Raw genomic sequence first — 13,163 nt, 5'->3', positions numbered from 1 at the left:
GCTTCATGATTAGATAAACAAGTTTTGCATAATCTATGCATTGAATTATTTGCTCTTTAGCCTAGCTAAGAAGAAATTTTGAAAATCTCAATTTCTTAATTTTCCTCATTTCCACTCTAAAGGATGTTTTCCCAATATTTTTTGAGCTGATAAAATTGTGTCGTAACTTACACAAATATATAACCTATATAAGCTATTTCCCTTATGTCCACAAGGTACAAAATTGTTAATACGAAAATATCTACCTGTTATTTATAAATACAGATCAAACTGTTGCTTTTCCTCAACATATACATTTCCCTGACGGGGGTTCTTCACATCTACATGCCTTGATATAAGATCTCTTTTTAAAAATAGTTAGAAATCTTTAACAAGAAAAAAATAAATTGTATTGTTTGGTTTGTTTGCAGATTTATATTGCAGAAAGACAAATCATAGTAGTCTGTTCACTGAAATGTTTTGTGAAAGCAGAACAACTAAATTTGTTTGAAATAGAAATAAGTATTAATATATCTTTTGACAAAACTTTGGCTTCAACCTGGAAATTGAGTGGGTGGAGGGGAGAAGGGAGGGAGGAAGGAAGAAAGGAAGGAAGGAGAAAAAGAAAATTGACACAAAAGTTATCTTCTTGAAAATATACACAGATAATAATCACAACTACTGTTTCATTCAGAAACAAACTGCTAAAACCAAATATTAAAATGATACTATTCAGCCAGGAATTCCTTGGCATATCTACCTTCTCCATTGTCTTTCCCCGTGATTCACACTAAAAAAAAAATGATGGCAGAAGAAGGGAAGAAGAGGGCTGCTTACATAAGTTTCTAATTCTAGTCAAGAGGTTCTCCAGCTCAGTGAACTCTCTTGCTCAGCTGGCTAAAAAGCCTATCACAAATCAGACCAGCTATTTATTTTATTTTTGCTCAGCTGGCTAAAAAGCCTATCACAAATCAGACCAGCTATTTATTTGTGAGATGCCCATCATCTCACAAGAAATGACTCAGGGCAGTGTACAGCAAAAGAAGTGCAAAAGCAATAAACACATCAAACACATTCATTTTTTTTAAAAAAAAAAGGGGGAAGAAAAAAAGAAAAGCACAGACAGGAAATTTGATCAGCAACGGAGCCGCCTCAAGCTATGCCTGGAGTTTTCAGTAAATGTCAACGTGCTTGAAGGATGGCAGGGAGCAACATTACTGGGACCTCTCTGCAGGCAGGCACAGGGCATTCTCATCAGGAACACGAACCTGATCTCTCCCCTAAGTTTGATGTGTTGTTGGCAAATACAAACATTAGCAGAGAGAGAGGGGAGGAGGGAGGGAGAGAAGCTGCAAATATGGTCCAATATTTCCAAAGTTCTAGATATTTAATGTTAATACACATTTTATGTCAATCACATTTCCAAACGATTCCAAGAGATTCCAAAAGAGCTGTCAAAACAACATCTGAGTTTTAAAAGGTCCAAAGGATGCCATTGCATTTCAATTATATCTATAAACCGGAGCCTTCTGGCTTGAACACATAGTTTGGTTTTGCGTTCACTGCTTTAGATTATAAGGAAGTGTGTCTCTGATTATCTTGTGCAAACTATCCTGGAAGTTAAAAAATCTGACCAATATCTTTTTAAATACACCGCTTAAGAAATTGTAGCTTGATACTCTTCCCCCCTCCCCCCAAGTGGGTCAGGAAACAAGCCCTGTTTCCAGAAAACTTTGGGTGGGAAGACTACTTAAGCAGTGGAATAGTAACAGTTGTTATATATTACACAAACACAGTGCATAATCTTTCGAAGGCCTGAACATTCAGGAATACAGGTGCTTTACACTCAACTTACAACCATTAATCGAGTGATTGTTCGAAGTTACAATGGCATTGAAAAAAGTGACGTGACCATTTCTCATGCATATGACCGTTGCATCATCCCCACCAGGGGTGGGTTCCTGCTAGTTCTAACCTCTTCTACAGTGCCGTTTAGAACCGGTTCCAGCTTCCTCCCCCCGCCCATCCGCACATCATCAAGATGAAGAGCGAGAGGAGGAATTCTGGGAGTTGAAGTCCACAAGTCTTAAAGCTGTCAAGTTTGAACACCCCTGGGTTTTTTTTTCCTAAAGGGTTAGGGGTGCAAGGGTGTTGTAACTTGACAGCTTTAAGACTTCCGTGCTTCAAATGCCAGAGTTTCTGAGCCAACATTTTGGTGGCTAAGCAAGAGCGTTGTTAAGTGAGTTTCACCACATTTTACAAGTTGGCCACGCCCACCCAGTCACATGGCTGTTAAACTACTCCCACCCGGTCATATGGCCGGCAAGCCACTCTCACAAAGCAGGCCACACCTACAGAAGAGGCTCTAAAAAATTTTGAAACCCACCACTGATCCCCACGGTCACGTGATAGAAATTCAACCATTTGGCAACTGACTCATATTTACGACAGTTGCAGGGTCCCAGGACCTTCCGACAAGCAAAGTCAATGGGGAAGCCAGAGAGTCTCAACAACTGTGTTACTACTAACTTAACAAGCGCAGGGATTCACTTAGCAGCTGTGACAAGCAAGGTCGTAAAAATGGGGCAAAACTCACTTTGACAACTGTCTCTGTTGAGTAACAGAAAGTTTGCGCTCAACTGTGATCCTGAGTCAAGGATTACCTATAATATATTAGGAGTGCGTAACACTGATTTTGGCCTAGCTGACTTGCTACATGAGAATATGCCAGGACAGAGCACATGCTTCAAACTGAAGGTAACACAAGGAGGATAACCAAATACCTCATAGCTCCAGTGAAGTCTTCCCTAAATTTAATTCCTGGACATCCAATGGTGCAGTGCCTGGATTCTGTCTAATTATCTGCCTGCTGAGAAATCCTTTATTGCTGCCAAACAGCCCTTTGTGGCTAACAGCTGTTCGGCTTTTTCTTTCTCCCCTGCTTTCCCTTTCCCCCTCCCCCTCATGTGGAAGTGTTGTTATCTCTTTAGCAGACTTTAGGGATCCTGTCTGTCATTTCAACAGCTCTGCTTTCTTGTGCTTGTCAGATGGGAAATGGGGTTTTCCTTTTGTTGCAAACTCTGGAACAAGGCCAATCTATTTCTTATTTAAGTCTCACCTCCCCCCCCCCAAAAAAAGTCCAGGCCTAATTGCTACTAGACTAGGAAATTGCAACTTATGGGAGGGATCAAGATTGCCCCAGTTCCAAAAACCTAAGTGATCTGATTCGTGCAAAAAAAAAAAAAAAAAAAAGGCAATTTTGTCCAGAGTAGAACACCCTGATGAAAGAAATGTCCTTCTGGGTTCAGCTCCAAGTGGGGAAAAGACACTGGAGACATGGAGGCTGCTTGGAAAGATGGTTTATTGTTGGACAGGGCCACATGGCTTGAGCCCTGAACAGAAAAGGTGATCACATGCTTCATTGTTGGTGGAGAAGAAGAGAAGGGCCAAAGGAGGGGCTTGCTAGGCTTTTTATAACCTGTTTAGTCCCACCTCTCTGTTTCCTGTTCCTGTGTAAGAAATGTATTCTGATTGGTTGTCAGACTCTCATGGGGCCATGCAGGGGCTACTCTCTGGGCTGTTTTGAATCCAGGTATGGATGTGTTCTCAGATGCCATGTGGTCAGTTGAGTAAAGGGCCAATATTATCATGCTTTCCTGTAGCTGCTGGTGAAGTCTTTATTATGTAAAGTGGACTAGCTTGGCCATCTTAATGGCCCATTAACAGTGGGGATGAGCAGGAAGCTACAGGCAACTATTCTGTCTTTTAAAACATGTTTCTTTCTTTTCACATCCAGAGAAATATTCTGCCTTTTCAATATTTCCTAGAATATTTCATTTTTCTTGGAGAGGGCTGGATGATAACTTCCCACAATACAAAGTGATGACATTTACCACTCTCTTAAGTTTTTGCTTCTATGAAAATAGCAACTAAGTCCCATGATGGCTGTTGCACTAGGAAGTTCCCTATCCATCCTGCTCTTGAGAGTATAGGTAGTCCACGACTTATGACTACAATTGTGCCCAAAATTTCTGTTGCTCAGTGAGACACTTGTTGAGTTTTGCTTCATTTTACAACCTTTTTTTGCCACAATTGTTAAGGTGAATTGCTGTAATTGTAAAGTTGGTAACATGACTGTTAAGTAAATCTGGCTTTCACATTCACTTTGTTTGTCAGAAGGTCACCAAAGGTGATCACATGACCCCAGGACACTGCAACCGTCATAAATATGAACCAGTTGCCAAGCACCTGAATTGTGATGATGTGACCATGGAGATGCTGCAATGGTCGAAGAACAGCCATTAGTCATTTTTTTCAACGCTGTTGTAACTTTGAATGGCCACTAAACAAATGATTCTAAGTCAAGGACTACCTGTAGCATGGGATACATGTGGTTTTCATCAAGTGGTAAAGCTCCTGCATTTCTTTATGCAAGAAAACCAGAAGGCACATATGTAGTTTGCCAAAAACCACAACAGTCTGATTATAAACACACCATTTTATTCATTTAAGTATATGTGTAGTAAATTTCAATTTGTCCATCAGTGGTTTTAAAAAGGGTATTTGTCATAGCTCTCTCACTTTTATATTCAGTTGTGACTGAGAATGAGTTGAAGTCTTAATTTGCTCATACAGATCAGCAGTGATCTTTTCTTTCAGGGTCATACAGAGGATCAGATTTCCACCACTGAGAATGCAGACACTTTCTCTCGCGATGAACATGCAGTTTGGATTGAAGAGCTCTGCTCTTGGGAGAAAATTAACATGCTCTCCTTGCGTGGTTTTCCAAATCCAGACTAATTTCCTGCCATACATTACTATGGGAGATGCAATGCTGTATAACATGTTCCCAGTTTTACAGATGATGACTTCATACACAAATTGCCTATGACAATAAACCTTCACAGTTAATTTTATGTATAAAGAAGAGGTAGGAGAAGGCAACAAGAGTTCTTAACCTTGCCCTAGTAATCGATATTCTATTATAGCCTTTAAAATGCTTCAGATATTAAATGCTGATATACTATAGGTCTGCCCCAGAGGTGGGTTCCTACCAGTTCGCACCTATTCAGTAGAACCGGTTCGTCAACTCTACCAAACCGGTTAGAAGAGGTTCCACCAGTGGACCCGGAAAGCAGGCCACACCTACAGAAGAGGTTCCAAATTTTTTTGAAACCCACCACTGGTCCTTGGATATGATTATTCTACACTATCAGGCTCATATTTATAAAACTCAGTGCCTCTGTGAAAGGTAAGGATGACTACTGCGTTTGTGGTGCAATCAGAACATTGCGTGTGTTGAAGTTCTTTTAACGCAAACCAAAGATGCCTTTTAAAAAACAAGTTTACATCATATTCTTATGCATGCCAGTGCTGTGTGTGAGGTAATTTAAGGTGGTTCTGACAAGTGTCGTCAGCATCTTTATATCCGGTCACATGGGCGGCAAGCCACTCCCATCCGGTCACATGGGCGGAAAGCCACTCCCACAAAGGAGGCCACACCCACAGAGTAGGTTTGAACAATTTTTGAAACCCACCACTGGTCTGCCCCCAAGCTTATGGGAAAGGGTTTTATGTTATCACTAGCAGGTCTGTCTGTCTGCTTAATCTTCCAACTTCTTTTTAGGAGCTCAAAGGATATTTTCCATTTTTTAAAAAATCCTGTAAACTGTGAGTCTTCCAGGCCTGAAGATAGACATAGACCTGTCCGGCATCAATACAATACTGCAGGTATTTTCCAATATTTTGTTAGTCAGGATTTGATTGTTGTTGCTATTGATGTATTTTTCTGAACTAAAATAATTTTGCAACTCTGAGACCAACCAGACCAAATAATAAACCCCACAGAAGACTAAAGATTACTTAATTTAGATTGACTGTAATAACATAATATTGCAAATCTGATTGTGCTACCTCTCTTTCTCTTTCTATAATCATGTGAATCTGAGATGTTTGCTCATGCTTTCTAGGTGTCCTGGGTTTAATCTATGTTTTTCTTCTTGACTCTGGGGTAACAGTTGCTGTTTCTTCCTGAAGGCCATCATCCTCTTTAATCTCTACAGACCTGAGAAACTGCAAATATAGTTTAAGCATGTTTACTGCAACTGAGGAGGAACACGGCTGACTTCAGTAGGAATGGAATGAGACATCTCTGTTTGCTCGAATGTAAAATCTGCTACATATAATCTTTTCATGGTACACTGGACTATGGTATTCATTGTGGAATAATCTGCACCTGGTCAGATTCATGTCCTAACTCAGTGAACCAGGAAAAGATTTACCAGAAATTTTGATTCAGCTCTTTCTGTTTCCTTGGACTGTAACATAATCAAGCAAAGATGTCACAAATGTCTTCTCAGGAAAATATTCAAGAACTATTTTGGATATGATTTTGTATATATCTACACAAATGTTTGGGCTTTACTTTTTTTGCATTTTAACTTGAGGTTGAGCTTCACTTTCAATTTCATTCTTTGCCTGCTGCATTCATTCTGAATACCAAAATACCTCGACTGGTTGTTTTTTTTTAATCAATGTGGCCTTGGGAAACCATGAAGTGCAATGTTTGTGTTGTTATTGATTGTTATTGAACAAGATAGGTTTCGGTGGAAAATGAAAGCATAGCAGCAGTGGAAGCTAGGACATATGTTATGAAATTTCTATTTATTCAAAACAGAGTTGGGGCACATCTTTGAAAGCCTCCCACCACCACCAATACACACAACTTCAAAGAAATGAATTCTGGCATGACTAGCAAAGAATGTCAGCAAAGCCAATAGGGAACAGACTACAGGGATAGTGTAAGTCATTCAAGTACAAGGGTTTCAATTGGACTCCATTGGTCCATATGGTTGACAGCATACTCTGGAAAAGCTCCAGGGGGGGGGGGGGTCAGATTTCAGTTGTCATTTTGATTGTTGAAGAAGCACCCGTGCAACATGCCATTTGCATATGCAAAACAGCTCATTTAATTGAACTTTCACTATTCACTAGGGAAAAATCCACCGATTGGGTTGTTTCTGCGTCTGCTAAGTAGAATATTAGACACTGGTTGACCCACAATTAGGGTAAGTAAGAGAAAATCTCTTGCTGGGTTTCCTAAATGAGGAAATCATTCCTCATATACTGTAACATATACCGTTACAGTATAAATGTAATAACTTATTTGAGGCTAAAAGAATGCAATGTTTATCTATATTTACCTTCCTTCCAAATTAAACTCATCCAGGAAAGAATTTACATTGTATATTGTGATACATTCTTTTTCTTCTCTGTGGAAGAAAAAGATTATTTTAGTATTGAAAATGAACTGATTATATTATTACTGATTATTATGAATTGTATATGCACATCTATAATTCATCTTGATATTATCTTCACAAAGCAAGTCGCCAGTTAAGAACAGTTGAACCCTAACCCTAAACAATTGAATTTTCAAGGTAACAGCTTATAATATTTATTTATTTGATTTATATTACTACCTGTTTCAAATGCATGACTCTGGGTACTTTACAACAAATAAAATCTGCAAACAGACGAAAGTTTTGAAAGATATAAATAGCAGAAATATAAATTAAATAACAGAACCCACAGCTGGTCTGAAAAACAATTTACCATTAACAGAACCATTGTATGGGTTCTACCTGTATCCAGATTCTAGTTTCTCACCAGAGGCATTGTGCTGTGTACCCATGTTGCAATTGTATGAATAAACCCTATGTGTGGGTTTGTTTTAGTGGAGAACGGATGTGCCACACACAGTTATGCAGGCTGCTTCTCTGCTATTCAGCTCTATAAACAACAATTGTGCACATCTGTATCCTACCTTGTGGGCATATCTACATATGTTTGTACACCTTTGAGTAGTTAAAATTGCACATGGGCCAGAACATTTATATGAGCTGCTGTGCATTGCTGTGTAAACAGCTGTGAGCAGTCATTGCATATTAACACTTTATAAGTAGATGTTTGTTGCCTGTTTTTGTATAATCTGTTACAAATGCTTGTTAAGGCAGATGTTGTGGTTTGTGGGCAGTTATAGATATATCTGTGTACCTTTTTATGCATTGTTGTGCGTGTTTTTGCAAGCTGCTCTGAAGGGCATAGCTATGAAAACAACAGTAGTCTTGCATTTTCTGTTATTAGGTGAAGTTTGTATATTTATACTGTCAGCTACAGTACATAGCTGTGCCTTCTATGGACAATTGCAAATTTGAATTTGTGAATTTGAAAAACAAAAATCCAGTGTGTAGTGGAAAGCTATTCCCTGGGCCAGTGGCCAGGGTCATTAAACAATTTTAACTTGGGCTAAATGCTTTAAGCCCTTAACTGAAATAAAGATGCAATATAAATCAATGAACTAAATTATTAGCCAATTCTGTCCTTGATAAATTATTAGTCCTGCCGCTCATTATTAATGTTCTTAAAAAGTAGTTTGCTATCTTGCTGGATATGATTATTTATTTTATTTTAATAAAGTGCTTAAATATTGTAATAAACAAAAAAAACTTATAAAAATGCATAAATCAGGGCTTAAAATAGGTGAACAAGATACAACATAAAAAAATAAAAAGTATGTGTCATTAAACACTTTTAATTCTATATATTCTAATGCAAACATGGAAATGTGTTTGTATACATGTATGTATCTATGGGTATAAGTCTTCAGTCTATTGAGCCTATGCTGCCATACATGTATCTTTTCAATGCTGCAATATTACTGTATTTATTGTGAGGGCATGGAGCGTTCATTTATGTTGTCCAGTGGTTAAATTCCATGTCACTAGGTATATAATTCAAGAGCACATTATCCTCAGAAAATTATTTTTTCCAGGACATATATACAGTAAATGGCATCAGGTTTCTCCGTATTGTGTTTATGTATGATTTAATTAAATGACAGGATAGGAGGAGACGTTTATGTTATAATGAATCTTTAGAGAGGTGGGTTCCTTCTGGTTTGGTCTGCTTCTCCTGAACTGGTAGTGCTTCCTTCCAACAGAGAGTGAACCGGTTCTCTGTTTTTGTTAAAATAAGGTCCTCCTCTTGGGTTATACGTACCTTTATTCAACCTTGTGGTTAAGAGGCTAATGGTTTCTCAAGGACTACCTGTACTGATACCCTTTTAGTCTAGTTCCTCTAGGAAGGATAAACAGCTTTTTTCTCTCTCACCTTGTGGAGACAACATTTCAAAATGTAGAAATGTCTTCTGAAGTACATTTATTTATTAAATTTATTTGCCACCCATTTTACTATCCAGAGTTTTAGGTTGGGGGTGGGGTTAGGGTTATCGTATGCATTTCTTTCTAAACTTTTTTTGCATTTTTGCTGCAAGAAGCACCGCGGGCTGGTCCTTTGATATTTCCAGGCCAGCCCCGGATTTAAGCACCCTGCGGGCCGCATCCAGCCCACGGGCCTTGAGTTTGACACCCGACATAAACTATTCATCAAACTTACAGAGAGACAATTCTGTATCAGGAAATTAGGCCTAAATATAGGGAAACTACACATTATTTTTAAGCAATTGATTACAAAAAAATTCTGTCCTTTAGTTTAATTGTGTCCAATTCTTGGACAAGTCCATGCAGTTCTCTTGACAAGGTTGGAAGTGGTTTGCCATTGCCTCCTCCCTAGAGTTGAGAAAATGTGATTGGCCCAGTTGCTTTGTGCCAAAAGCAGACTAGAATTTAACACTCTTGTTTTCTTGCTTGATGCTTAACCACTATACCAAACTGGCACTCTTTATCAAAGCAATTTAAATAATAAGAGTTTGGGCTGATCTGCATGACTAGATTCTCTCAGCAGCACTACAGACTACTGATAACTTCTTGAAAGCAGGATTGTCTTTACCAGCCATGAGTTTCATTGCCATGTATTTGTTGGCATTTGCACAACATCCACCCAACAACTTTAACATTGGTTTCCAATGGAAAGCCAAATGGGTCATTAAATGCCCAGACAAGGGTCAGCAACCTGTGGCTCTGGAGCCACATGTGGCTCTTTCATCCCTCTGCTGTGGCTCCCTGTCGCTGGTCGGCTCCACAATTGATAGGGCTTTCAATTAGGACAGTTAGGATAGGTAGAGGAAAACAGATGCCACACTAGGAGGAGACTTTATGTTGGGGGAGCTGACTTCCGGTCGGCTCCAGAATTGAATGAGGGGCTTCCGGTTAGGACCTTTGTGGTTCTTTGAGTGTTTAAGGTTGCCGACCCCTGGCCCAGACATATGTAGACATATAAATGACCCCCCACAAAAGGGTGTGTGTGAACTAGGACGCCAGAAATAGGGAATCCTGAATAGGATTCACACCTCATATGGAGTCTGCTGGGACTCATTGTATAAATTTGGCATAGTATCCTCTCCTCAGTATGACTGCAGGGTCCCATGTCAAACTGTAGATCACATTTTGACCAGCAATAAGCTGAGAGCACACATAGCAGTCCAGTATCTGATTTTTTTTTCATGTAGATGATGCTGCACTTCAATGGGTAGACATTGGTATTTTAATATAGATCTTTTTAACATTTATATTTTATTGTGTTTTACCAATCTAGGTGAAATCTTAATATATATTGCTAATCCATGTATATGCCATATGCTAATTTTTTTTAAAAGGCCATCAGGAAGGGAATCCTTTTTCTGCTATGTTAAAATATAGTGTTTAACTTCATTCATATTTACTATATTCACTATATTCATATTTTTCAATATTCATATTTTCCTTTGAAGATTTGAGGGGGTTAATAATTAAAATATATATATACTTAAACCATTTCTCTGATTGTTTCTCTAGATTTATTAAACAAATCCACAGTATCTGGTTGCAAGAATTTCCCCCAGCAGAGGAGGATTATAAAGATGTTGTGCACAAAAATTGGAAACACTTAATAGAGAAAATCCTATTTCAACTAAGTTTGAACTGGGACGAAATCTATGGGAAAAGAGAGAAAAAATAAACAGAATAAAGCACATATCAGAAATCTGAAGTTATAGCTGGTGATTGACCACATAAAAGCATACAATAGAAGAAGAAAGATAAAAAGTATTTTTTATGAAAGTAACCCACAGGATTCCATGAAAAACTAAGAGATAAGGGAAAAATTAGACTAAGATATGCTTAAAATACGTTCTAAGAGATATGTTAATAATGACATAATTCAAAACATGAAAGTAGAATAGATCAGTGTGTTTGTTTATAATGCTGGGAGACAAAGAGGAAAAATGACTGCAACAATCATTTACTGCAAAATCTAAACAGGATGAAACACAGGATGAATAATCGGAGACTTTCTCCCATGTGCTGAAAGCCTAATCTCTGAAGAAAGAACATTTGGAACAGAGAAATAGGTGTACACTAGATTTAAGAGGTCAAGATGAGTAATAATCTTTGAAGGAAAAAGAACAGAAGAAAATAGAGGAGATATACATCAGAGATAAGAGGAATGAACCAAACCAAAAAGATGGGATTAAAGAAAAAAGCGTTGTGAAGGAGACAAAACAAAGTTAAAACACAGAAGCATGAAACAGGAAAGATTAATGGATTTTAGTAATATTATGAAAGAATTCTGCAACTATCTGAAACATAAAAAAGGCCATGGTGATTAAATGAACATGCATCTTGCGAATAAATGCTAGAAGCAAAAAAAAAAAAAAATTAGAGCTAATTCAAGCTCCAAAAAAAATACCAGCATTGTGACAGATATGCAGATGTACTTCTATTACATGGATACCTAATTTGATTTTGTCTGATGTTTTAGGATTACTGGTGCTTTTCATCACAAAACTTAAAATGTTTAGGAACAGCCTGGTAGAATGAAGATTCTTGGTTGTTCCCACAGAAATTGCCAGCTTAAATGTCCCTACATCGTTTTTAAAAGCTATTCCCAACTGTGGTAGGACCTCTTTTTAAATCTACCTTGTAACACTTGCATTGTAGTTATAGTATTGTATTAACTACACACACTGGAGGGGAAAGACTCATGCCCAAGTGAAACAAACATGCACAAGCGTTAATTTTCTAGTTTGAACTGATAGACAGGTTTCATCCTATCATCACATCTTTTGGAATGAGTGCAGACATGTGGCAAATAGCAGGGGTCTGTTGGGAGCTAGTGCAGCCCTGCAAGCCGTTCATTCCTGTGCTCCAAATAAAAACGTTGCTGATTGGCTGTCAACATTTGGCTCCTCATATGCCCAACATTCATCATAGACTTCACCTTCAAATGACAACAGGGGACAGATAGCAACAGGTTTAAACATATTAAGAAAACCACTTATTTCTCATTTGTGTCTGATACTCTTCCAAACTGAAATGTCTCTAAGTATTATTCAAATCAGGTGATTTTTTTTAAAATTTCAGCATCTTTTATTCCGAAAAAAACAGAAAAGGGCTGGGATGGACATTGAAACAAATGATACCAGTAATCTCAGCCTGAAAGGTAATTTTCTGATGCTGGATTGCCTTGTCTCTTTGCAACTATCCCCTGGTCCTATCTCCAATCCCTGTAATTTACAGCTGGCTGCATTTATATCCTAAAATAGCAGCATATTGACATCAAATAAGTCTTTACTTTCTCTCCATAGCATATTAAGGAATTCTATGAAGACAATTCAAAGAGTCTTATTCCCAGCTGGGCTTTTATCTTTTAGTACTTGTAAATTCCTTCAAAGAGAATTTTATTGATGTTAATATTAAATATTTAAATAATTTACATTCTAATATAAACTTCTCTAAGAAAAGGTGGCATACAGATATCGAGTGAATAATTTGTCTAATTGTCCATGTTTTTTCTCTCTCCCTCTTTAAATACACAGTACTAGAAAACTGGTTGCAGGCTGTTGAACATCAAATTACTTAGTACTGTAGAATCCCACAGGACAGAAATGTGCATGAAGACACTGCACATTTGATGCCAAATATATTTCTAAATGAAATGTCTATTTCAAACTTTCACCATGCCAGATATAACGGAGAAGCTATGCTAGTATACAGTAAATGCAACACATAAACATAAATGATATTTTTGATGACATTACCATGAATGTATTTTTCTAACAGTATTTTATTTTAAAAATTTAATAAAAGTGTTTTAGATATATGCTTTAATATTCATTCTGTAGCTTTAAAAAAGGAAAAATACAGCAATATGTAATTATAGATATGCTGCTTATTTGACATTGCATT

The 13,163-nt window shown here is 37.7% G+C and overlaps 1 long non-coding RNA gene across 1 annotated transcript; it reads right to left on the bottom strand.

Annotated features, from left to right (window-relative positions):
* Positions 1-318: 318 nt before the first annotated feature.
* LOC148045170 (uncharacterized) lies at positions 319-10,904 on the bottom strand. Its single transcript, XR_015697183.1, has 3 exons — positions 10,750-10,904; positions 7,182-7,250; positions 319-538 (listed from the first exon to the last, which is right to left on the bottom strand). It is a non-coding gene; the product is annotated as an uncharacterized LOC148045170 (long non-coding RNA).
* Between the last annotated feature and the right edge of the window lie 2,259 nt (positions 10,905-13,163).

Source organism: Thamnophis sirtalis, unplaced genomic scaffold (genome assembly GCF_051295495.1).
Source record: "Thamnophis sirtalis isolate CommonGarterSnake01/CBP01778 unplaced genomic scaffold, rThaSir2_p1.2 scaffold_6, whole genome shotgun sequence".
NCBI classification, from domain to species: Eukaryota; Metazoa; Chordata; class Lepidosauria; order Squamata; family Natricidae; genus Thamnophis; species Thamnophis sirtalis.
This window is presented reverse-complemented; position numbering and strand designations above follow the sequence as displayed.